Source organism: Aquila chrysaetos, chromosome 7, assembly GCF_900496995.4.
Source record: "Aquila chrysaetos chrysaetos chromosome 7, bAquChr1.4, whole genome shotgun sequence".
NCBI lineage: Eukaryota > Metazoa > Chordata > Aves > Accipitriformes > Accipitridae > Aquila > Aquila chrysaetos.
This window is the reverse complement of record NC_044010.1, coordinates 36,748,001-36,772,613: the sequence shown is the minus strand read 5'-3', so window position 1 is coordinate 36,772,613 and position 24,613 is coordinate 36,748,001. Positions and strand designations below refer to the sequence as shown.

The 24,613-nt window shown below is 42.0% G+C and overlaps 1 long non-coding RNA gene across 1 annotated transcript in view; it reads right to left on the bottom strand.

Annotated features, from left to right (window-relative positions):
- Positions 1-24,613, bottom strand: part of LOC115344084 — an 87,180-nt gene that overhangs the window by 43,792 nt on the left and 18,775 nt on the right. The window lies entirely within an intron of this gene.

Sequence of the window (24,613 nt, the reverse complement as noted above, 5' to 3'; positions counted from 1 at the left end):
ACCTCCTCCCTTTCTCATTCTTCCACTTTGCTCATTCACTGCCCGCCCGGCTGGGGTCTCCCAGGGGAAGCCGCATTCCACAACGTACAAGCATTTCCCCTGCATCTCGAGGTTTCTCAACAAGCTGCCTACACACTTCTACTGAAAAAAAAAAAGAAAAAAAAGAAAAAAAAATCAGAGAGAGACAGAGAAAAGGCACCACATTCCACAACCCTCAGTCAGCCCTGGCAGACTACGAGGCATTTTCAGTCACACAGCACAAAATGCATTAGTCAGAGCTGAAAGACCACACACTTTGTACCACTACCATGCTAACAGAGAATGGTCTGAGCAGAGCTGCAGGAAAAAGGAAAGGAGGGGTTCCTATCAGTGCTTCCATTTGACGCGGGGTAGCCACCTAAATATATGAAAAATTTGCAGGAAAAGGCCCAAAGTTGACATTCCCGGCTGAAACAATGTGACTGTGGGCAGCGGGGAAAGCTCTCCGCTCATGGAACGCGACCTTTGCCGAAAGGACTCCCCCTCCAGCAGAATGTGTTATTCCAAAGACTGCAAGACATTATCTAAATCAGAACTTCTATCTCCCCAATGGTTTGTTCATAGGAAATACAAGCCTAGAAAAAGTGAAAGTAATACTGCATGATTCAGATTCCCCGAAACCACATATACTTTCAATTCAAACTTTTCTCTTCTTCAATGCTCCTTATAGTTCTGCAACTATATCCATCTATGGAGTTTTCTTTTCGCTACTTACGCAGTTTCAACCCTCCGTGTATGCGGAGAATCTGATCAGCAAGGAAGGAGAAGAGAGTTCAGTGTAAAAAACCCTCCGTCCTAATCCAAATGACCTAATCGCTCATCTATCTGCTCACTGCTTCCGTCCCCCACACGCACTTCTCTATTGCTTGAAGGCATTTTAGGCATACATATATGACTTAGGAGAAAACACCCCTTTTCAAATCACATCAGAGAGAGCGAGCGCACTGCACTGGAGCACATGTTTCTGTCCGCTGAGACCAGTACCACGGAGTCCCCAGCCCTGAATTCCCCGCTCTGCATGGGGACCGTCCCTAATGCACCCTGCGAGACTCAGGGGCTTAAGTCAGCGTCAGAGAAGTGTAGGGAGGCGGGGGGGGAAGAGAGAGGACAACCCTTAACCGTATGCACCAGAATTTCTCTTTAGGAAAGTCCATGCTTTAATGAAAGGCTGATACTACATACCAGAAAGAAACTTTTATTTCTGTATGCACATGACTCAGATACATTTTCTGTGTGGGTTGTGTGGTTATGTTATATTTCATCTTAAAAAACTGTTTCAGAGACCTTTAAACATCAGTTTTAAGAAAAACTTGATGTGTTTATGTACAATGAGTGTTTTTAAACTGCCTTTTATTGCACAATGCTATACAGAGCAGAGACACTAATGTCTGTTTTCATTATAGATATAATTTGCATCTAATGCTAAACTCAATAATCTGTAAAAATATTTTAAATTATTTCCCTAAATAGTTCCCAGAAAAGTAAACAAACTGAACCCTTCAGCAAAACAGACCCTCTTAGTTATAATATTGCTATTCTTCCCCTTTTCTCATTTTCTTGATCGTGAAAATACATTTACTCACTATGTTATTGACTTAGATGCATCAGTTTACAAAACAAATGGTAGCTGCTGCTGTGCGGTATTTCAGCAGAGGAAGGCTATCCAGAACTGCCTCAGAGACTGAACACTGTCGCCATTATAACAAAAGCATTAAAATGAATAATTCATGAGCAGAGGAAGTACCCTACCATTAAAAGGCACTGACTATTTCATGAATTGTCCAAAAGCTACCCCTTTTACTGCCCAGTTCCTCTAACTAATTAATTATTCTTCATTTTTCTAAAATGGCATAGAGTAGTAATTAGCAGAAATACATGGACCAGTTTTAGGAGATTCTCTTGAGGAGTAAGAAATGAAAGCTGAAAAGTGAGCCAGAGAGAAAAAAAAAGAAGAATTTATGTTTGATGATGGATATATTAAGGAAACAGGACTTCAAACTTCAAGAGGCTTTTCCAAATTGCGCTTTTGAATCTTGAAAAGGAAGAACATAGCCATCTGTCCTTTGCCTTTATCTGGTACCTTCCTTTTCAGGATCCCAAAGCATCATGACAATGCTCAGGAATTAAAAGGCCTCATTAGTGAGTGCTTGCAGAACTTTTCTCCTGTTTAAGGGTGCAGAACATAAAGCCTCAAGAAGATGAAGTGATTTTCTCCAGGTCATACAGGAAGGCTTGGAGACTGAGGCAAGAACAGAGCTTCATCCCCTGGTTACCAGTCCTGTGCTCAACAAAAAGGCTAACTTCCTTGCTTTATACTAACAAGCATCACAAGGTTCAATAGTCCTGCAAGTTTTAACCTAACAAAATGAACCGTGGTGCACAGGTATTTTCTGCAGGGATAGGGAAACAATGTGATCCACTAATCCAACTTTACACCAGAAGAATTTACAAACTTAGGTTTTGAATAACATTTTTCAAGGAATTTGGTTTAGAATAGCAAAGTACATCTGTTCATGTTTCAGTGCTGCAGAAAAAGCACATACTGTGCCTGGAAAGAGATTTATTTGTAATATACATTTTCAAACTTTTCAAGACATTAAAAATTGGTACACTAACATCGATAAACTTCTCAGATTTCATCTGAACCAACACGTAGTTCTTAAAACAGCAAAATTCAAGAAATTGTATCTCTAAGTCATTTTGCCAAAGGGACAGCATTCTATAATGTTGAGCAAAAGCCATCCTAAATAGCTTTACATACATGGGTCGCTTTCAGGTGTCCTACTCTCTTGCACTATTGAGATGAACTCAAATGCAATTCTTATTCCAACGCTCTCACTGCAACAAATTCACTAATTATGTGGTAGCAAGCCTATTAATACTGAGGTACAAAAACATGTCCCCAAGGTGGAACGTTATGGATGGAATGATAACATTACGTGCAATTTTGTAAGACCAGACACTGTCACTGGTCAACTTATTGATGCTCCTGGGCTTTTTATTTTTAAACCAGTTGGCTTGTTTGCAGAGCCTTGGTAGCCACTTTTCTGATTGTGACTTTCAAACTTCTAATTCTTAAAAGAACATTTTTTTGATTCCAATAGCATCTATTTGAGAAAGATGCTCTCCTGATCTGGTATTAGATGGATGACTTCTGTTCTGCCAGAAATGTGCCCTTCAGTCAACTCAGAGCAGCTCCCACAGCAAGTCCTTACAGGAATAAGGAAATGCTCTTTAGCAACAGGAACAATCTGTACAGTTAAACATATTTTTAGTTTGCAGTCCCCAAGGAACTGTGGGGAGAATTGAACTACAAAACAAATATAAAAAACGCCACACTTGGCTGTTAGATATAATTAATATAGCCCAGCTTACAGCAAACAGGTTTACTGTAACTAATAGACTATTTCAGCACAAATGACCATTAATGGTTTGATAACTTGTGGCAGGAAGAAAGAGGAGGAAAAACCACAAAATACTTACAAAAACTCTTCCAAAGATGGCATGAGAGTTCACTTTTTAAAAATTGCACCCAAAAAAGCAGTTAAAGAAAGAAGAAATGTTATGAACACTTCAAGTTTATCTTCCTCAAAATATCTATCTTGAATCAACGCTACAGGAGAAATTCTCTGTTGATGTAAACCAGCATGAGTATGTCCACCAAACCAGCAACCTCCATCAGGACATCCAGACTACCGAGTCACTACCTAAAAACAAGTGTTCTGGAGAACAAATAGCATCAAATAAATTATTTCAGAGAAAACAAGCGTCAAAAGAGAAAGATTACCACTACTTCTACCTAGAGGTAGATTAAAAAAAAAAAAGTCTTAATGTCCATAAGCAGAACAAAATTTTCAAGTGCAAGGAACTTAATCAGCATTTTGCTATTTAGACAAGCAAGGAAAGCTGGATGGGAAGGGAGAGGAGTAGCATTGTACCAAAGGAGACTTTAGTACAGATTGGTACATTGTTCAGTATGCACAACTGTCTGAAAACTACATTGCGGCCCTAAGCAAGAATGAATGCAATTATATATAAATACACATCAAAGTAATAGTAAGGTAACAGTCAAATGCAAAAGAAAAATTTAAAGAAATCAGAGGGAAAAGAACTGTCCAACTATCCAAGAATAATCTGTCTGATCGCTGTATACCAGAATTCTGGACAGGCAATGTATACAATCTATATCTAGGAGCTTAAATATGTTTAGAGAGTTTTGATATTTGTTTTGCCTCCAATCATAGCTGTTTCTAAGAGTCTATAAATTGAGTAGACTTACGTTCCACAGAGCAGTGGTGTTCTGCCATACTAGCTGTTTACTGGTATTAGCAAGCATCAGTTATGTAGACTGTGCAACCCAGCACAAATACAGGAACTATTCACATGCCTTTCAGTACTAAAGAGGAACAGCAGAACTACTAACTATAGCTTTTAAAAGACTAACTTTTAGATGTTAATATAAATTAATGTTATAAATTAAAAATAACTTTTAGAAGACATTTTGAGAGCTAAGTAGAGGCAGACGCAACAGTAATGAAGGGCAGCAGAATGGCAACTTCCACCTTCTTTATTATTAAAGAAATACTGTAGAGGAGACGTCTCACTACAACTACAAGATCACAGAATGGCTGAGGTTGGATGGGACCTCTGGAGGTCATCTGGTCCAACCCCTCTGCTTAAGCAGGACCATCTAGAGCACACTGCCCAGGATTGGGTCCAGGCAGCTTTTGAATAGCTGTCTGGACAACCTGTGCCAGTGCTCAGTCACCCTCACAGTGAAAAAGTAATTCCTAATGTTCAGATGGAGCCTCTTGTGTTTCGGTTTGTGCCCACTGCCTCTGGTCCTGTCACTGGGCACCGCCAAAAAGAGTCTGGATCTGTCCTCTTCCCTTCAGCTAATTACATACATTTATGAGATCCCACTGAACCTTCTCATCTCCAGGCTGAGCAGTCCTAGCTCTGTCTTTGCTCATAGGAAAGATGCTCCAGTCCCTTCACCATCTTAGTGGCCCTTTGATGGACTCTCTCCAGTCTGTCCATGTCTCTCTTGTACTGGGGAGCCCAGAACTGGACCCAGCACTCCAGGGGTGGCCTCATCAGGGCTGAGTAGAGGGGAAGGATCACCTCCTTTGACTTGCTGGCAGCACTCCTCCTAATGCAGCCCAGGATACCATTAGCCTTTTTCAAGGCAAGGGCACATTGCTGGCTCATGTTCAGCTTGGTGTCCACCAGTACCCCTGGGCCTTTTCTGCAAAGCTACTTTCCAGCCAGGCAGGCCCCAGCATGTACTGGTGCATGGGGTTGTTCCTCCCCAGGTACAGGACTTTGCACTTGCCTATGTAGGTCCTTCAGAGGTACAGGTCTTTCAAAAAGTTATGAAAAGTTGCATGCTTTGACTAAGGTGCACGCTGCTTTCATTAACACCATTGTTTCTTACTTTCAACTACAGGCTGGACTTTATGAAAGAGGTTTTACTTTCCTTCCCTCCTTGACGAGGAATCCCTTAGGCTCATTACTTTCACCTTCTCTCTCTCAAATACCAGAGTTATTCCCTGGAGTAGAAGTGTTAAGATTTTAGTGACAGTTCATTTTTGTTACCTTGACACTTTCTGCCTCTTACTTCCACACTTTTCCAGCATTTTGGGAGACTGGGCTTAGAATAGAGAACAACAACAACAACAAAATTAAAAAATGTACCTAATTAAAAGTAGTAAACTTGTTCGGGTATTTGTTTGTAGGATTTATCGTGGTGCTTTCAAACAGAACGGAAGCAGCAAGAGCACTTACTCTCTTTGACTTTGAGTTTGGCTGATGAACTAGTAGCATCCCATTGCAGTCTCTGAAGTGTCAAACTGTCATAGGAAGAGTAAGGAGAGTAGAAACTAACTACTAAGGAGAGTCGAGAATGTTTTCTTTTAGGTCTCATTATCAGACATCTACTGCCAAATGGGCTAGCTAGTTACAAAACAAACAACTTCACTGATACAAAAACAGTAACAACAAATTCTCTTCAGATTTTATGGGTGTGATTCAGTTCCTCCCGTCCAGGTCTCCGGTGTCATGTCTCCCCCGACCTCCTGCAGCCGGTCCTCCAAATGGCTCAGGATCTGCACCAGACCTGCATGCCCCATGCAAAGGCCTGGGACATGCTGCAGCACCTCGAAGAGCACTAGACAATGATGTGTAGGCAACTGAAACCCACCCTAAGCACCCCAAATGACAAACGTGACTCTTTTTCATGCACATAGTTAAATAAGTTGGGTGAGACGTGCGTGTAAAGCAACACTCAGTCCTCTGTCCTGTTATCAACAAAACAGTCCAGAGAAGACAGAAGTTGAGAGCGATAGGGAAGAAGAATCAGTTGACTCAAGCTTTGTGCTCCAATTTGCAACCAACTTCCTCCTTTCCTCCTTACTGCAGTAATCCTTCCTTCATAAAAGACAACAAAATCTCTTTATTCACACAAGTGTATATGTTGTCTGTCCCAAAGTAAGAGCAGTTGTGTTCAACAATAAACTAGAAGCTGCTTATAATTGAACCAGGAAGGGAGGCAAATCTAGGCCATCTTACCACTACATAAAAAGGGAGACAAACTATAGCACAAAGTTCACCGAGAACCTTTGGTGAAGGCTATCTACTATCTACTGGCAGCACAAGCAAATCAGCCAAAACATAACAGGGTCCTATACCTGTGCCTCATACTACCGATGAAATTTCATAGAATCTATCACACAAAAATAATTACATTGCCAGGGCTTGGATCTTCCTTGCATCTTTTCCAGTGCCCTACATATTTTCAATTCCTGTTTTATGCTCTGAAATATTTACAGAGCCATGATTTTTCTAATTACAAAAAAAAAAAAAAAAAAGAGGGAAAGGTATCTTCAAATATTTCTTATTATCAATACACTTTTTAAAACAATGAAAAGCATCTCCAGACCAACACGCCTAGGGAAAAGACAAACTCGATCACTTGGCTCAGAGAGGCGCAGGGGTATTGTAGCTCTGAACTGGCTCCACAGGGACTAGCAGCAGTGCAAATATATTGGCATGTATTCTGCTTCCTCAGAAAGGCCAATCAAGGGACACAGTACCAATGATTACTATCATTTCTTTTGCAGTGTTATCACAGCATGCTGTAGTTTCAGACTTTTGGTGTTGTGATCCACTGTTTGATATACAACACTAATTTTGTGATTGTGGCATGAATGGATATCCTTAAAGTCTCCTTTTGGGGCTTAATGGCTATTATGTGACATGTCTGTGAATAATATCATTCTGCTGCACGTAAGCACACAAACAGGAGGACAAAAATATCTCTCTCATACCTGGACTGTTCCTATGCAAGTGAGTATTTCTTCCATGTATACAAACCCAGGAAGAATATTTGTCTTACATTTGTCTGTAGGAACAGTATTTTTCAGCATACTAGTATCTTGTTATGAAATCTCAAGCAATGATTATACTCAAAATGAAAAGTCCTGCAGTAATTCCCAGTAGAAGAGAAGAAGGTGGATTTCAGGGGCTCCCTATCTATTATTCTTGTTCAGTGTTACCTTACCAGGATTATTCAGGACATCAAAAACTTAACAGCATAAACACAGACTGATGACCAGCAATCAGGCACTCTAGTCCTGGACTTGTTAGACCAAGCTGTCTTATAGCTATTTAATGCTATAATTAAAAAGCAGTGATGTTCTGCACAAGAACTACACTTGCTTTTATTGGTGCTGTATCAAAAAAATTAAAGCATGTTACATAATACCAAGAAAGTTGTCTTTTTAAAAAAAAAAGACATGAGAGTTGAAGTTCTCTTATCTTTGAGAAACTGTCATTAATTTTTTCCATCTAAAAAGTTTCAACAGCTTATTTCAAAAACTTATCCTCTACAAATGTGAGGCATTAATTAAAATTCAAATAGCTTGTTCACAGTTTTCATGGCTAGAAGCCTAACATTTTCAATAGCATGTCACTAGTTAAATCAAATCCTGTTTAATTTGAGAATCACAGGAAAACAAAAGCAAGGAGAGGACCTTGACAAACTGAATGAAAGCCAGCTTTCAAGCAAGGGTGTAGAGGAAGAACAGGACAGAAGAACAGAACTGACAACATCTACCTGGACTTGTGCAAAGCATTTGATGCTGTCCCACACAACATCCTTGTCTCTAAATTGGAGAGACATAGATTTGACAGACAGACCACTTGGTGGATAAGGAATTGGCTGGATGGTCACTCAACACTCAAAGAGTTGCAGTCAATAGCTTGATGTTGAAGTGGAGACGAGTGACAAGTGGCGTTCCTCAGGGGTCGGTATTGGGACCGGTGCTGTTTAACATCTTTGTTGGCGACATGGACAGTGGAATTGAGTGCACCCTCAGCAAGTTTGCCGACGACACCAAGCTGTGTGGTGCAGTAGACACGCTGGAGGGAAGGGATGCCATGCAGAGGGACCTTGGCAGGCTTGAGAGGTGGGCCCGTGCAAACCTCATGAAGTTCAACAAGGCCAAGTGCAAGGTCCTGCACATGGGTCGGGGCAACCCCCAGTATCAATACAGGCTGGGGGTGGAAGGGATTGAGAGCAGCCCCGAGGAGAAGGACTTGGGGGTGTTGGTTGACGAGAAGCTCAACATGACCCAGCAATGTGCACCTGCAGCCAAGAAAGCCAACCGTATCCTGGGCTGCATCAAAACAAGCGTGACCAGCAGGTCGAGGGAGCTGATTCTCCCCCTCTACTCCACTCTCGTGAGACCCCACCTGGAGTACTGCGTTCAGCTCTGAGGACCCCAACAGAGGAAGGACATGGACCTGTTGGAGCAAGTTCAGAGGAAGGCCATGAAGATGATCAGAGGGCTGGAGCACCTCTCCTATGAGGACAGGCTGAGAGAGTCGGGGTTGTTCAGCCTGGAGAAGAGAAAGCTCTGGGGAGACCTTATATAGCAGCCTTCCAGTACCTAGCTGGGGCCTACAAGAAAGCTGGAGAAGGACTTTTTGGAAGGGCATGTAGTGATACGATGAGGGGTAATGGCTTTAAACTGAAAGAGGGTAGACACAGATTAGATGTAAGGAAGAAGTTCTTTACTGTGAGGGTGGTGAGGCACTGGAACAGGTTGCCCAGAGAAGTTGTGGATGCCCCATCCCTGGAAGCGTTCAAGGCCAGGTTGGATGGGGCTTTGAGCAACCTGGTCTAGTGGAAGGTGTCCCTGCCCATGGCAGGGGGGTTGGAACTAGATGATCTTTAAGGTCCCTTCCAACCCAAACTACTCCATGATTCTATGACAGAGAGAAGGAAGAGGAGTTTTCAGGTCCTACAGAATGTAAAATTCACTTATGTTTTATTAAATATAATGTCCGTTGCACCTAAACAATAGGATTGAAACCCATGATTTTTAGAGAGATTATGTCAATTACTTTCTAAATCTTTCAGGTTGTTAGCCAGATGGAGGTACACGCAGACTTGCCAAGTGACCAGCTTTTTAGAACTCTTTTTAACAAATTATCTTAAGTAAACTTTATTGCTGAATTAGTATTCCCAGTTACTTAAATGTTTTTATGGAATCATTAACAAAGTAAAAGGGCATACAGGTCTGTAAAATACTAGTACTTCTAAAAATGTATGATGCACAAAAAGCTATCTTAAACAGTGTGAAGTTGAGCACTCAAGAGGCAGATGGGGCCAGACTGAAGGACCCTTGTGCAACCTTAAGTCCATCTTCCTTTACATGTGCACACACCATGATAACGGTCTTCAGTTATTGTTCAAAACCTAGTGGTTTTTTTTCTTGTACAGGTCCATCCCATTCAGTGCACAGGATCATTAGCTGTTTGTTCAATGGGCAAAATTATATTTCAGTTTACTCTGCTATTCACCACTTGGCCATAGGCTTTCCTGCTGTATCCTATTTAACTCCAGCTTTGAGAGACAGAGCAAATTTCTTCATGGGCTTATCACCACCATATGTATACTGTGAAAATTGCTTCAATAATATTTATAAGCACCATCTCCCTATGAAAAAAGGAACAAGAATTATCTTCATTTCACACCTGGGGAACTGAAGTGTAAAGAGAGTAAGGCCTGGATGACTATGGTCACCCAATTTAAGCTATAGCAAATAAAATGAGAAACACTCCTAGGTGACCTTAACAGGCTGAGCTGTATACTTCAATGGTTCAACAGCTGCTTCAAAACCACCTCAGCCATCCCCAAAGCAAGACCCTCCAATGGCTCTTGGCTAGGGGCAATCATCTCCGAGTCAGTTGTGTCCAGCCAGGAGTCAGAGACCTTCAAAATGCAGCTATCACTGACCTCACTGAAGGAAAAGACTGCTCAGCACTGCCAAGAGTCAAGCACAGTCACAGACACTCTGAGTAGGGAAACCAGCTTTTCAACAGCAGTGAGGGACTTGACGGAGGATGTCTCGCAAACCTCTGTGACTGAGGCAGGAACAGAGTCCCTGGGCAACACTCAGTTGTCCTTCCCCTAAGTCATTCTTTCTTTGCAAACTTCTCTCATTCACAACACATCTTTCAGAGTCTATAGCTGTCAAATCCCCATGCGAATCTACCTGAAGTAGTGAGTACAGGAAGAAAGGCCTGTGGAATAAATATTATGCGAACATGTAATTAGATCCTCTACCATGGCTATATAATCAGAATTACAGTGAACTAAGACAGCATTGCCAAAATTAATTCTGACCTTGGATAATTTTTTAGCACCTATTTTATTATTTTACTACCTTATTATTCAATGTATTTTTATTCAGTATTTTTTTAAAGCCCTAGGAAAAAAATGTAGAATAAATATTCATAGCAAAGCGGCCTGACCACAGCACAGAACAGTTGGATCCACACTACAGCCTCTACCATTTGTACTAATGGAGGGAATAACCACAGCAGTAAGATGCTGTCTTCCATGTAAGCCATCATTTTGACAGTGGGTCAGCTACAAAAAACATCTAGGAAGATACGGTAGGCCATGCTCAGAAATCTTTGGCTCTTCACAGCAGAGAGCAGTGTACTTGAGTTGCACACAACTTTTGACCCATTTCCTCAGCCTTGATGTCTTCTGCTTTTACACCCTTTGTTTTTTTCCCTACCAGAGTTGTTCTTCATTCACTCTTAACCTTCCAAGCACTGGCCCTCATCACTATTATCATGCTCTCCCACTGTCTCCAGTTCCTCATTTCATCCCAGTCTCTAGTCCACCAGGTTTCCAAATCCCAGTTCTCATGTCCCTCTTGGGACTTCTTGCTTAAATTCCCTATTTTCCTGCCCAAGTGGCCACCCCTCATCTCCCCAGTTGATCTCATTTCCCTTGATTCTTCCCCATCTCAGGTCTTTGTCCCGGACTTGGCTCCTCAGGGCCCTTGTCTCAGTGTTCTGACACAGACGATGTTCAGCCCCAGTATACTCAGTGCCCACCGGGACCATTGTTTCCCCACTCTGTACTTCACAGTCCATCTTATGTGTCCACCTCATAAAAGTCAGGATTCTTCTGGCAAGGCTACAAGATTATCTTAAAGAGGTTCTTTGATCTCAGTTGTAATTGCCAGGGTACAGCAGGTTATTTCCATGTTCAGGTATACTTGTCAAGAGCAAAGTAAAAGGACATTGCCTCACTTCCAAGTTTCAAATCCCTATCTCATAGTACAGGCAAAACAGTGCTAAAACTACAGAAAACAGTCACAAATAGCTGAACATATTTCAGCTAACAATTTAAATCCTCCCCCTTCTTACCTCCCACAAAATGTGCCCAAGGCAGAGATGTGACATGGACAATTTATGTGGTGTGGTGGAGTCATGCTCTAAAGCAGAGCAGGCTCCTGTGAGCAGATATATTGTCCATCTATGCATCTATCCATTCTCTACCCCCCAGCACAATCAATTCTGCTCCATGCCCTCCAGCACAGACAAGGAATGAAGCTGGCACATTAGCCCGGGTCAGTAGACCTCCAGTAGTACAGTTATGCAGCTCAGAAGTTTTGCCTTGCACATCTGGTTCCATCAGCCAGACTCAAATGAACTGCAGCGATGGGCCTCAAAGTGGAGTTGAACAATGCAGTGTTCAGAGGCATGGCTATTAGAGAGGGACGGATAAACAGAGCGCAGTCGCCATGAAGAAAAAGCGCCACTTTTTACTGTTTCCCTTTTCCTCGTCCTAGAGCATAGACCTGTCCTGTCTCTCCCACCAGATTGCTCAGTCCCCAGCCCCACCTTTCCCAGCAGAGCATTTCTGAACGGCTGGCGGGGCAGGGTGAGCTGGGCACAGTCCAGACCACGTCATCTAAATGCTTCACACCGTACCTCTTGATAAGCATGGCAGGGGAGAAGAGAGGATCTTCCCAAATATCAAAATGGAGACTCTGAGCTGTATAGTGGTCTTCTGCTTCCTGATTTGCAGGATCAAACCAACAGAGGTGGCTACAACTAAATCCTAGAGGATGTCTGTAAGTGAAAAAAGGTGTTTCCTAGATGAATTTTACAGTTCAGATTTACAGCACCATTTAAAGCAGGTTTTTATTATTTACAATTTTTATTGTATTTTGTAATCATTTTGTATTATGTGTATTTTTGCAAAATGCAGCTATCTTCCAGTTTTTAATGTACTGAAAAGCTGACTTAAAAGTTTACATGAATTAAATTATTTGGGTATAATTACACTTTTATCCTTTTTAAAAGAACTCTTAATCCACTTGACAAAAACAATCTTTTTGTTTTAAAAAACAAAGAGACGGAGCCAAAATATGCCAGATATTGTGCTGGAGTTCCACTTTTAAAAAATAAAAGCTAAGTATATTTTTCTAACAAAGCTTTCACAAATTATCCCTACTTTAATTAAATCCCTCTTTGCTGGAAACTAACAAAATGCCATTAAGAGCACAAGACAGTTATTATCTTTCAGTCTTTTCGCTTTTTGTATAATACAGTATTACCTAAGTTTCAGTGATTCTTGCTGCGTTATCCACCTCTCCTTTAAAGAAAATACTCTGTAACCATAGCGATACTTTCCCACCCTGGTATTATTTCCCGCTGGCTTGTTCTAGGCTTTTGCACATAGCAACCATCGCAATACTTGGTCCAAACCATCAACTACTTCTTGGCAGCTCTTAGCAAAATTAGCGTATCTGTAAACTACCAAATATGCAGCTTTACATTTTCAAAACAAGATTAATACACAAGTTCTGAATAAACTGAGTATTTAAAATCATAACACTACTATGTATGATATTCTAATACCACAAATACTAGGTGTTGATATTCTAGATGCTATCTTCTAGTTTTATCATTTTCTACAGAGCAATGCAGCAATCTTTCCTTAGATAAAAAGCAATAAGCAGCTTTGTAATATCTCAGTATTATTCACTGAACTCGCAACAAAACATTAGGTTCACGCTTCAAACCTACCCCATTTTTAACTGCAGTCATGTAAAGGAACACCAGCTATACCATCTATGCTCAACCAGTTGGACTTCAGGTTCATAAATGCAGTACCAATTCTGCAAGGCCTGAGACATATGCTTTAATTTTGACATCTAAGCACTCACACAGCCCACAGAAGTCACAGTACGTAACGAAGGATTTGATGACTGTGCTACAGAGGGATGATCTTAGTCCTGTGCGTAACTTTTTAATGCTACACATGTAAGCAGCCATACTAGTGTGGCTTACATGTGTAGTAGTTATTTGTAGAATGACGTGCATCAGAAGTACAGCAAGCCCAAGTCAAACAGCCCCAGATTCCTTATATTATTTCACCACTCTTCATCACGTAATCCCATTAAGCTTCTCAAGTCTGAGTGGACTATCAATGTTCTTCTTGATTGCTACTTTACTGTAGAATCTATAACCAAAGAAAAATATTTTTTTCCAAAAAAGTAAAAGCACACAACAGAACAAGGTCCTAAAAAACCCACTTAAACCTTACAGAGGTTGATTTTGTTGAACACGTTTTTAATAGTATTTTAACTTGTTGCATAATAATCACAACAAAAGCACTCATGTATTTTGAAATTTATCTGAATTTTTCTACTAATTGAGTTAGTTTTCATAAGCTGAATAGTAAGGTACAGCCAGCAAATCGTGGTGAAGCAGCACAAAGTACATTTGAGGGCAATGGTGGTTTAATATGTTAGTGTATTACTGTGCATCCTCTCCCCACACATCCTGCTGGAGTCAATAGGGCTTTTCCCATTGACTTCTGTGTGAAAATTTTATCCCCGCTCTTTGTTTGTATGAATCACCCAGTAATATTCCCTTAGTATGTTCTGTGTACGGGTAGTTCCAGAAGAGGAATTAGATACATGGGAGAACTGCATTTACAAATCACCTACTGAGAGACACATTACCATTGAAGAAAAAACATTTTGTCTCAGTCATAACGATAGAAACAACCAGAGGAAGTTGGATAGGTATCATATATACATGTGTGTGTATATATGTATACACACCCCCATATACTTTTTATACATATATACACACACCCCACATATTTTTAGATATATGCGCACATATATAAAACATATGGGATATATATCAAACAAATATTCAAATGGCCTAATACATTTATGAAAGCTGACAAAAAATAAAAACAAAAAAAGAAAGGTTACTCATTAAGCCAGTATGAGCTACCTAGCTTTTTTCGAGTCTGAAATGCTACAAAAGAAAACGATGGTAAAAAAAAATAATTATAGAACAATTATTCCAGGAAGTAGAGGGAAGACTACAGATTACCTGTATCAGAAATAGTGTGGCCAGCAGGAGCAGGGAGGTGATTGTTCCCCTGTAGTCAGCACTGGTGAGGCCGCACCTCAAATAATGTGTTCAGTTTTGGGCCCCTCACTACAGGGAAGACACTGAAGTGCTGGAGCTTGTCCAGAGAAGGGCAACCAAGTTGGTGATGGGCCTGGAGCACAAGTCTTATGGGGAGCGGCTGAGGGAACTGGGGTGGTTTAGCCTGGAGAAAAGGAGGCTGAGGGGAGACCTTATCGCTCTCTACAACTGCCTGAAAGGGGGTTGTAGTGAGGGGGGTGCTGGTCTCTTCTGTCAGGTGGCTGGCGATAGGACAAGAGGAAATGGCCTCAAGTTGAGGCAAGGGAGATTTAGGTTAGATATTAGGAAAAATTTCTTTACTGAGAGGGTTGTCAAACATTGGAACAGGCTGCCCAAGGAAGTGGTTGAGTCACCATCCCTGGAGGTATTCAAAAAGCGCGTAGACGGCGTACTTCAGGGCATGGTTTAGTGGGCATGGTTGATGGTTGGACTCGATGATCTTGAAGGTCTTTTCCAACCTAAATTATTCTATGATTCTATGATTCTACCCTTCCATGTCTATTGTTTTAAATGTTGTCGGGTTAAAGCATATTCTAATTCATGGACACATCATCTATCCATACATATGCAATTCTTCTACAACTATAAGCCAATTGGGGCTACACACTAGAGGAATATACCCTAGTCAGATGGGCCAATATAGGATCATGCTCCTGATGGGGGGAGGATCTTTACATCATCATTGCCTGTTTGTTTTTAAAAAAAAAGGGAGGTAGGTCTTTATGCATACAGAAAATAAAACAAGAGTCTAGATTTGGAAACGGAAAGGAAATGAAGTGATATGATTACTTTTATGATAACATCTCAAAAAAAGACGAAAGGAAGTTATACTTTGTTATTTTAGTAATTTGCCTAGCAGAGACATATATTTATGAGTATTCTTCATAAAATTTACTTAGGCTTGCTTTTTAAAGAAAAAGGTGAAAATCTGAAATTACTGTTTCCTATGATTTAGCTATGATCACTAAAAGATTAGCAGAAATACAGAAAAGAAATGGTAATTTTGTCCCCAGAAAGCCTCAAAATTAAGACTGTTATAACTACCAGAGTAGAAAAGTGCCCTATCACTGTACAGTAAAATACTACTTTGTAGTATCAGAGTAGCAGAGTATTTTAACAGCTGTTATGCTCAATTTGTGGATTTCCAGACAGAATCCTTCAGTCGGGGATCACAAATTATAAGCAAAAAAGAGATAACTTCATTTTCTTTTTCCATAAATGAAGGCGGCAATAGATTTATTAAATTCTAATTCAAATAATGGTTTTTTAACATGTTGATCAAATGCATCACAAAAAGCAAACATTAGTTGCTTTGTTTAGTTTTATGAGGAGTGGGAAATGCCATTCTCTCCCATCAACGATTTTCTGAATGTGTCAACTTCATTGGTCTATTAACAACAGGTGCAATTACATTTTATGCTAAAATAATCAAATATAGTCTTCCTTGCTATAAAAGCTATTTTGTTTTGAATGCACACATTTTGGTTAAGTTCTCTCATAACCTAAAGACACTATTTTCTAGAAGTCACCATCCTCATCTGGAAATGTGTGGCATTTTGTTGACTCTTCATTTGATTAGCGACCATGAAATGATAGAATTCTCAATTTTTGGTGAGACAAGGAAGGTGGTCAGCAAAACCACCACTACGGACTTCCGGAGGGCAAACTTTGGCCTTTTCAGGACACTGGTTCAGAGTGTCCCTTGGGAGTCAGTCCTGAAGGGCAAAGGGGTCCAGGAAGGCTGGACATTCTTCAGGAAGGAAATCTTAATGGCTCAGGACCAGGCTATTCCCATGCGCCACAAGACTAACTGCCGAGGAAGACGACCAGCCTGGCTGAACAAGGAACTTTTGCTAGGACACAAGAAAAAAAAGGAGAGTTTACCATCTTTGGAAGAAAGGGCAGGCAACTCAGGAAGAGTATAGGGATTTTGTTAGGTCGTGCAGAGAGGAAATTAGAAAGGCAAAAGCTCAGCTAGAACTCAATCTGGCCACTATTGTAAGAGACAACAAAAAATGTTTTCACAAACACGTTAAAAAGAGAGCCAAGGAGAATGTCTATCCTTTATTGGATACAGAGGGGAACATTTCCACCAGCGATGAGGAAAAGGCTGAGGTACTTAATGCCTTCTTTGCCTCAGTCTTTAATAGTGAGACCAGTTATCCTCAGGGTACTCTGCTCCCTGAGCTGGAAGGCAAGCACAGAGAGCAGAATATACCCCCCCTATAATCCAGGAGGAAATAGTTAGTGACCTGCTATGCCGTCTGGACACTCACAAGTCTATGGGACCAGATGGGATCCATCCAAGAGTACTGAGGGAGCTGGCGGAGGAGCTTGCCAAGCCACTCTCCATCATTTATCAGCAATCCTGGTCAACAGGGGAGGTCCCAGAGGACTGGAGGAGACTTGCCAATGTGATGCCTATTTACAAGAAGGGTCGGAGGGAGGCTCTGGGGACTGTCAGCCTGACCTCAGTATCGGGGAAGATTATGGAATAGTTCATCTTGAGTGTGCTCACATGGCATGTGCAGGACAACCAGGGGATCAGGCCCAGACAGCATGGGTTCATGAAAGGCAGGTTCTGCTTGACCAACCTGATCTCCTTCTATGACCAGATGACCCACCTAGTGAATGAGGGGAAGGCTGTGGATGTTGTCTACCTGGACTTCAGAAAGGCCTTTGACACTGTCTCTCATGGCATACTGCTTGAGAAGCTGGCAGCTCATGGCTTAGACAAGTGTACTCTTTGCTGGGTAAAAAACTGGCTGGATGGACAAGCCCAGAAGGTTGTGGTGAATGGAGTTAAATCCAGTTGGTGGCCAGTCACAAGTGGTGTTCCCCAGGGCTCAGTATTGGGCTCAGTTCTGTTTAATATCTTTATCAATGATCTGGATGAGGGGATCGAGTGCACCTTCAGTAAGTTTGTGGATGACACCAAGTTGGGAGGCAGGGTCGATCTGCTTGAGGGTAGGAAGGCTCTACAGAGGGATCTGGACAGGCTGGATCAATGGGCCGAGGCCAGCTGTATGAGGTTCAACAAGGCCAAGTGCTGGGTCCTGCACTTGGGTCACAACAACCCCATGCAGCGCTACAGGCTTGGGGAAGAGTGGCTGGAAAGCCGCCTCGTGGAAAAAGGACCTGGGGGTGCTGGTCAACAGCTGACTGAATATGAGCCAGCAGTGTGCCCAGGTGGCCAAGAAGGCCAGTGGCATCCTGGCCTGTATCAGAAATAGTGTGGCCAGCAGGAGCAGGGAGGTGATTGTTCCCCTGTACTCGGCACTGGTGAGGCCGCACCTCGAGTGCCGTGTTCAGTTTTGGGCCCCTCGCTACCGGACAGACATTGAGGTGCTGGAGCGTGTCCAGAGAAGGGCAACCGAGCTGGTGAAGGGTCTAGAGCACAAGTCTTATGGGGAGCGGCTGAGGGAACTGGGGTTGTTTAGCCTGGAGAAAAGGAGGCTGAGGGGAGACCTTATCGCTCTCTACAACTACCTGAAAGGGGGTTGTAGTGAGGTGGGTGCTGGTCTCTTCTGTCAGGTGGCTGGAGACAGGACGAGACGAAATGGCCTCAAGTTGTGCCAGGGGAGGTTTAGGTTGGATATTAGGAAAAAAATCTTTACTGAAAGGGTTGTCAGACATTGGAACAGGCTGCCCAGGGAAGTGGTTGAGTCACCATCCCTGGAGGTATTCAAAAAGCACGTAGACAAGGCACTTCAGGACATGGTTTAGTGGGCATGGCTGACAGTTGGACTCAATGATCTTAAAGGTCTTTTCCAACCTAAATGATTCTATGATTGTATGATTTACAGAGACACTTAAAGGGAATAGAGCCACTGAGATTAATTTTAAATTTTGAAATTATAACTCAATCCACAAGGCTAAGGAAAATACACTTTTTTAATATATTATTATTTCCTATACAGTTGTGAAGGATTTACAATATTTTTAAATAATAACATTTGGCCAAGGTGCTCCTCCCCCAGCCACAAGAAGTAACTTTGAAAACTTTTGCAGGAATTAAAAAGAAGTCAATAGTTCTCCACTGGAAACTCAGGTGAAAACAATGTATCTTTTAATTCTGTTTCTGTTTATGATAGTTCTGGCTGACAGGAGTTTAGCAAGACTTCAAAAATTTTGTTAATATTTGTGCCTCTTCTATAGGTCCTTAACTGCAGTCTTTATTCCTTGCATGAAGTTTCCCTTTCTTGTTCTTCATTCATGTGTTTGAGAGACCTTTAATATTTAACCCTTCTTTTAAGAGGATAACTGCCCAGAGGTCTATCTTTTGGAAGTTGTGAAAGTCTTATCTTTAATCTTTTTGCATTCTTTAAAACTAGCAAATAGTGTCTTATTTTTAATTGTAAAGGCCTCACTACATTGAGCTTTCGGACACAATTTAAATGCTTCCCCACAAATTAAGAATGAGTATTGTTTTAATGCTACCCTACTCAAAGGATGTTTTTTCCTTTCCAGTTTTCTGAAGTCTCAGAACCCTCTTTTGGGAAATCTGCTGTAACTGGATCTCATACAGGGACAGCAAATGATCCAATAACCACTGGAAAAAATAATGAAGTGCTAAAGGAATCAAAATGAGAGTGAGCTGTGTGACAGATAGCAGGTATTTGGGGAAATTAGAGGATATTCTTTGCTTATAAATCCATTAATTCCAAAAAAATTTCTTTGTATCCCATTCTTCCTGGAAACATGAGAACCAAACCCACAAATAAACCAGCTTTTGAAATGAAATGAAACCAACTTGCAACCCTGAATCTCAGCAGAAGGAAGATACAGCCCTGTTTGGGACATACACATTAACCATTGTGGATGCAGTGTTCCTATTAGAATGTATTATCACACAGTATCCAAGTTTATCAATCCTGGCCTCAATTCAAATATGCAGTTAGATGCCTTACTAAGTGCTTTGCTAAACTAAGCCTTTAATGCTATTTAAAACTAACTTAATATAGAAAAGAGCTATAGATTAACTGACACATCTATTGCCTTTTTTGTTTCAATCACTTCTATTTAAGCGCATCACTTAAATCACTTTATCACTCTGGGGAATATAAAAATTGGGAGGGGAGGCAGGGAATCCCAGTAAGTTGTGTTTGACCTGAAATTGCAAATTCAAACACTAGACCATTCCAGACCTCAGGCTGTCTGATTCTTCCAGTCTCACGTAATCTATTCAATAGTTAAGTCTCACTCCCTATTACTCCATAGTGGTTGAGCCTTTTATTGAATTCCTCACAGCAAATCATCTAAAACTGGCTTTGGCTTTGAATGACCATGTGGCTCCTGGAGTTGATTTGGAAATCCAGAAAACAAGACACGCACCAGCATTTGAGCAGTTGGCCACAAAATGACAGCTTCATGCAGGAACTCTGTGGTACAGGCAGCAGTGCCAAAATTCAGAGCGCTCTCATACTATCTGATGTCTTAGCCATGAGACCCTCCTCTGTCCTTGTCCAATGCCTTATGTCATTCACACTTTCCCACTCTTGTGACAAGAAGAAATTTAGAGATGAGATGTTCCCAAAGTATAGCACACACACCATTAGTGGGATGCTGGCTACTTCAAAATGATAAATGAAGGCTGCCCGCACAGCCCAGCACCTCCTTTGAAGTACATGGGAAGCTTGCATGAAGGCAGGAACTGCTGGCTCCCTGCAAGGGTACAAAAAAGGGAACCCCCTACCTCTAGGGATTTTCGAAGGGAGGGCACTAGACATGTGTTACGTCCCAGAGGCTCTTGTTGCCATGAGTGCTGTTGCCCAGAAGAGGGGAGTTGCAGATAGAGGCAGGTGGCAAGAACCCCTGGGAAGAGAAGGCTGCATAGCACAGCCGAATGTCTGCTACAGCTTTGTGCAAGCAAACCATCTCAGGAATATCTGTGATTATCTCATCCACTGATTTATCCCATAAACACCATCATTTCATCACAGGTGTGTTTCTTCTGGGGAAAAAAAACCCCAATACTTACCATTTATTAGAAGATTTTGCACCAACACATACATCTAAGGAAGCAGAATTAAAGTAACGCGTGCAACTGTGATTTCAGTTTTTCCCAGTTCTGGCAGCCTGGCTTTGCCCCCTTAACATGTCTTTTGAAGTGCATTGTGTACATGCAAAGTTTCTTCAACTTTATTGAGGGGGGGATTCAAACCAGGCAGTCAAATTCCTTTTTCGTGGCAACCTGTTGACAATCGCACACCAGAGAGACAGAGTAAGAGCAATAACACTCAGCTCTGTTGCTTGAGTCAAAGAAACCAAAACCAGCATGTGGGTATCATCTCTTGCAGTGCCCCAGACTAGGAGAGAAAGAAGAACCCAGGAATCTTGTGTTCCAGGCAGTGTACTGGAAAGCAGCAGCATACAACAGCTAATGACATCCCCCTGGCTGTCCCTCACCTACTGCCATCTTGTCCTCATTACCAGTCTGTCTTAACATTTCCCTTTCTTGTGTTCACAGCAAGTTTGGCCCTATTTCTTGCCTGTTTTGCTGCTTCTACTTGACACATGAATCAAACTGCAGCCAGCCTTCACTCACCCATCTTCCTCCGCTGCACGGTGCTTAGGAGCCTGCCAGGGGCATGGACAAGCACGAGAGGGTCTACCTTATCCATGCATCCCATCCGCCAGCTGAAGTCAATGGGACACGCTGGTGCATTTAAGATTAGACGTCCTAATACATAGTAGCATGCAAAATACACCTGCGTACCCAGTCTTTCTTCAGCCTCATGTTTTCTACCTTTGAAAAGGCTTAGCTCCCTTTATTTTTACCCTATTTTCTGCCCCTCTCTGCCAAACAGAAGATGCTTTCACAATCAAATAACTCCATATTCCCCAACATACAGATTGGGTTTTTTTGAGGCAGAACAAAAGAAATAACTTCTTCCAAGTGGTGCACAGTGCAGTTCTGGAGTCAGGGCAATTAGGCCTACAACTGACAAAAGAAAATGACTTCACATCCCAGCTGAAGAAAGCACATGGAACAAAATGTAATGTAAGAATGACACAGCTGAAAACAAAACAAAGACATGCCATTTTTCATAACAATGCAGATGTTAAGATATTGAAAATATTTTTAGCATTTACTAGGGAACACAAAAAAAGAAAAGACCTACTGGGAATAGCAGTCCAGATCTACATTGTTCCCCTATTTTTCATGACATATACAATAGTGTGATTCCCCCCTTCTACGAATTTAAACACTCAGCTCTGAAACAAACTCTTCATTTTTCCAGAAAAATATCAACATGTTCACTATTTTAAAATATATTCTACAGAATTTTACCTGAAGCAACCCATTCAACTCTCTGCAGCTGGTTTTCCACTTTCAGAGGCCTTAATAGTCTGTAGATGGACCTCACCTCAGTCACAACTATGCCTGAGCTTTCACACCCCCACTCCATTTTTAGTTTTGAGCTCTAGTATGCTGCACACTTAAGTCTTAAGAACTCAAAGTAACATAACTCAAAGTGCACATCTTTTATTTTGAAGTTGATTTGACACTGCAGGAGTTGATCACGTATGCTCACTCCGTTGTTTGTTATCATCCTTTTCCACTGCCCTCTCCTCTAGAAATTATCTATAGCTGGGCAATCTACACATCCTTCAGTTGCTGAGAAAGGTAACTGCTCCTTTTCGTTTGCATGTGACCCAGTCTTCTGCATACACACCAATAAACTACACAGTAAAAAGAGGAAGACCCACTACACCATGACAGTACTGCTCCCATCCCAGGCCACATCAGATTTTAAGACCTTGTGCCTTGCTTAATGTCACTCTGGGCCATTTTGCCTGAATATGCCCTGCACGATGGACCCCTGCTGTGCATTTGTCTTTGTCCCTTCCCAGCTCCCAATGACAAGATCAGTTTCTTGCTTTGCAACTCTGCTTCCTTTCCCCAAAGGGCGAAAACAAAGCACAAATGCAGCGTTTGGAAATTCTGAATTCCCCCACCCATCCAAAAAATGGTTTGCTAGGGTAAGCAACTCCATATCTCTGGGGGACAGATGAGGGAGTCCCAGTATTCCCACTATAACTTGATTCTCCAGTTTCCAACAATTCCTGAAGAACTGGTGTTCATGGCCACCTAACAAACTGGACCAGCTGAGGAGCACAGACAGTGCCCCCAGCCTCTCAAAACTCATCTCCACACTCAAAGAGATGTGACGGCATGGCACTGCCAAACACCATGATGCTATGCCTCCTGCCCCAGCCCCACGTACATCTTGTGAGACCCCAACAGCATCACCCTTCATTCACACATGGAGGCTCTGTACATCTTAGCAGCACAAATTCACATGAGCACAACACAGTCTCTGCAAATCCTGGATGCTCCCTTGAAGCATCAGACTTCCTGAACATACGTTACACAACACAGTCTGTAGCCTCATCTACTCTCTGGGATGGGAAGACAACTGCCAGGAATGGGCAATTACTGCTTAGGTAATTCAGGCCACTTGTAAGCAGCCCCAGCAACAACTCACACATAAATAAGGAAGGGACCCACGCGAACCGAATTATGCTGGTGGTGACAACCCATATGCAGGCATAGTGTTTCCTGAGGAGCAATACACAGAGTGACAACGGAGGGGCTGTAGGGAAAACAGTGGCAGTAACAGGCTGCTATCTCCAAATCCACAGTCTGCATTGAAGAAGCCTTTGGGAAAGAGGATTACATGAACAGTCCTGTCAAGCCACATATAGACTTTAGCAGCTGAGCAGCCCTTGTCTAGTTTATATTGGATAGAAATACAGAATATGTTTTTGTATGAAAAAAGTCTTTAGGCTGAAGCTCTACAGTCCTTTTTCTGGGAGCATAACTTGTTACGGGGAACCACCACACACCAGGAATACTTAGTGGCTGTCAAAGCCAATCATTATTGCAACATGTAAGAGGCTGAAAAAAAGGGGTTTAAGTGGACAGAAAGTGCACGTGTGGGGGAAGCTGAACAGCTCTGTGATGATCCCAACTTGTCAGTTGTCCAAAACAGATCAATAGTTCCAACTTTATTCATGCAAAAGCCAACATTTCGTACTACATTGTAAGGGAAGAAATGCTGTTTGCATCTCCTCCCAAATTTGTCAGGCAGCTCTGCTAGGACTTCTAGGACATTGCACAGCTAAGAGTCTCCAGTACCTGTTTACCTACCATTGCCACTATCCATGACACAGAATCAGGGGGACATACTAGACCACTTATACGAGAGAGCGAGCTTTGGAAGGCCTGGTTTAGTCTGCCTGTGTTTAGTTACAAACTACCAGACAGGCATTTCAGAAAGATCTGCCAAGATCAACCAGGAGGTGAAGGACCTGCGGAAGAGATGCCTGCCTGCTTTAATTTAAGGTGACATTACATTTCCAAAGTCATTTCAATAAACCAGAACTTTAGAATAGAGTTATTTGACTTGTAAGCAGCTCTGAGCAGGTTTTGAAAGGCTCCAGAACATGATTTTATAAATACAGAGCATAACCTTGCTTTAGTACAAGGCACTGGACACCACGGAGTTACTTCATAGGACAGCAACCCAAAATACAGCTTAAGTATCAGATATGAACGGAAGGCATGCAATGTCAAACAGGCATTTTAACTCTCCCCCTCCCACAGGCAGGAGACATGACTGCAAGCAATCAGGCAAAACGGGGCCTGAATGCCAAGCACTGCAGCTCTCATTCCTTCGCGGTCTCCAGATAAACCTGCTTTTGCAGTCAACCAGCCAGGCTACTACCTGTACCCTCTAAC